At 37.3% G+C, this 2,949-nt stretch overlaps 1 non-coding gene across 1 annotated transcript; it reads left to right on the top strand.

Annotated features, from left to right (window-relative positions):
- Positions 1-347: 347 nt before the first annotated feature.
- TRNAL-AAG (transfer RNA leucine (anticodon AAG)) lies at positions 348-428 on the top strand. Its single transcript has one exon. It is a non-coding gene; the product is annotated as a tRNA-Leu (tRNA).
- The last annotated feature ends 2,521 nt before the right edge of the window (positions 429-2,949 follow it).

Below are 2,949 nucleotides of genomic sequence, written 5' to 3'. Positions count from 1 at the left end.
TTCTATAAATTTAGTCAAACTTAAAGTTTAATTAGAAAAAAGTCAAATAACTTAAATATAAAACTTAAGTACTAAATTACTTACATACCCTAAATACTTACATGCTGTCCTGTGTTATCCTGCTTGACAATTCAGTGAACGTGCACTTCTCTTTTTTCTTTTCTTGTATAATGGAGAGTATATAAAGATTTCCCTCGACATGCCTTACCACGCTTGGCCCACCTTGCACTTTAGCCCACTTGTCCCCACACGCGGCCTTACAGGCCCACGGCGATGTGTGGGCCGAATATCACTAACATCTCGCTATGCGACTATTATAAAGTTTGACAACTCTCCTGTGGTCACTTGTTGAGATGGCCGAGTTGGTCTAAGGCGCCAGATTAAGGTTCTGGTCCGAAAGGGCGTGGGTTCAAATCCCACTCTCAACATATATTTTTTAAAAATATTCGGAAGGCCGAGCTGATGCAATGCAGCGGCAGCAACGCCACGATGTTTCCCCTGTTTTTTTTTTCTCTTCATTCGCGTAATTCCTGTCGTCCCAGGCTCCCAGCTTCAGCCCCAGTTCAATTCGCGCGTACCATTCTGCCAGAACTGACGAGGCTAACCGAGCAGTAGCACTGATGCCCCTTCGGGGACCTCATGTGATCATGTCCTTCGTACCTCCCGGGGCTGGCCCATGAAAAAAATTTTGTTAAAATGAAAAAGAAGGCCAAAACCGTGTGGCCCGATAAAGGAATGGGTTAACTGTTAACTGACCGCGCGGATCGATCTGACGTTTTCGGGTTTGGCTTAGGGGCCTGTTTGTTTCTCATCGTATAAGATTATTATAATACAGATTATTTAGCCAGATTTATAAACTGAATTATAATAAGCTATGAGTTTGTTTCAATGGATTATAGTAGAATAGAGGCAGTGACTCTTTAGCCACCCAATAATATGAAAAATATATGTTTAGAACAGATTACCAATTATACTAATCTGGCTTACAGATTACAATAATCTATCATAATAATTTACCTATTTATTTTTTATTATTACTAATAATCTAGATTATAATAATCCTAAGCGAAAACAAATAGAGCGTTAGTATGGTTTGGTCTCTGATCATGACCGAAGTTAGGAGATCACAAAATAAAAGAAATTACAATAAAATTTTGGCAACCCAATAATATGATACATGTTTTAGCAATTAAATAGCGAAAAGCCTAATGGACGATCGATCGCTCCAAGCAATCACCCCTTCTCCACGTGGTTTCTTTTTTTTTACCGCATTACTTTCCTGTTTTAGTAAATTCATGCACCTAAAGTTTGTACACCCCAAATTTACACATCTAAAGTTTATACACCTAAAGTTTAGAGACCCAAAGTTTATATAACCGATTCAATTTTGAATTTGAATTCAAATATTTTTTTAATACATGGTATTTCTATATATTTAAAGTTTATAGACCCAAAGTTTATATAACCGATTCAATTTTAAATTTAAATTCAAATTATATATATATATATATAGTATTTCTATACATAAATTTTTCTAATTTTTAAAATTTTATGGTGTAGTAGGAAGAGAAGAAGGGGAGGAGAAAGGGGGGAGAGGAGCATGTTAGGAGGGGGATTGGGGGGGGGGGGTGATCGCCCACAGCGATCACCCGCCCATTAGCCACCCATTAAATAGCACAAGATAATAGTAACCAATATTAATATACTTCATCCATCATAAAATATGGCAACATATATACTAAATTAGTCACAACCTAATACTACGAATCTTATTCAGAATTCCCTCCGTCTCAAAATACAAGAACTTATTTCATCCAGATTCATAGTATTAAGAATGCATCATCCTATTCTAGACTCTTGTATTTATCTAGATTTGTAGCACTAAGAATACGTCATTTGGTCCTAAATTCTTATATTTTGTGACAGGGGAGAAGCAACCAGCTACACTAGATTGTACACCATCTAGCACTATGAATGAAGTAATGCTAGGTTATCTAATACTTAATACTTTAATACTAAGTTGTTATATATTAGGACAAATAAAATAGCAATTCAGTCATCTTGGTTAACCAAGGTATGGCCGAATAAGACCCTGTTTAGATGGGACTAAAACTTTTAAGTCTTTATCACATCGAATATTTAGACACTAATTATTAATATTAAACGTAAACTATTAATAAAACTCATCTATAATTTTGGACTAATTTACGAGACGAATCTATTGAGCCTAATTAATCCATAATTAGCATATGCGATGCTACAATAAATATTCTCTAATTATTGATTAATTAGGCTTAAAAAATTTGTCTCGCAAATTAGCTTTTATTTATGTAATTAGTTTTGTAAGTAGTCTATATTTAATACTCTAAATTAATGTCTAAATACAGAGACTAAAGTTAAATCCCTGATCCAAACACCACCTGAACTCAGGTAGCACGAAAAGCTTGACCGAATTAGTTTAAAAAATCGGTCTCCATCACTTATGTATCGGTCTGGAAAAAGCAGTCCGGTTTTTCAATCTCGGTCATTTTTCTCCCACCGGCACAGTCACCAGACAGTGGTACGATCGACAAGGTCGCGTATTGCTGCCACCACCACGTGCTAAACCTCAAGATTTGTGCAGTCGGCATGCAAAACTCCTCTAGTCAATGGAGCGGCTATGCTAGTACTCCTACATTATTCCGTCGTCACTCTTATACAAACAAAAAAACGGTGCGGTGTACGCACCGTCGCGGCGCCGACCGACCGCCAGTCGTCGAAGCATGTGCAGTGAGCCGCGAACATACACCTAAACCTAACACGCAGTGCGTAATCTGTCCGGTTTCAGCTCACAGCTGAAATTCCAGGTCCAGAATCTGAAAGCCTGAACACTGATCAACCTAACTACTGTGTTGGGTTGCAACAGGCCATATACTCTACTGTATACATGAAAAAACATGTAGTGCAACA

The sequence above is a fragment of the Oryza sativa genome, chromosome 1 (genome assembly GCF_034140825.1).
Source record: "Oryza sativa Japonica Group chromosome 1, ASM3414082v1".
Classification (NCBI taxonomy): Eukaryota; Viridiplantae; Streptophyta; class Magnoliopsida; order Poales; family Poaceae; genus Oryza; species Oryza sativa.
The sequence above is the reverse complement of the archived record's forward strand: the minus strand, read 5'-3'. Positions and strand labels throughout refer to the sequence as shown.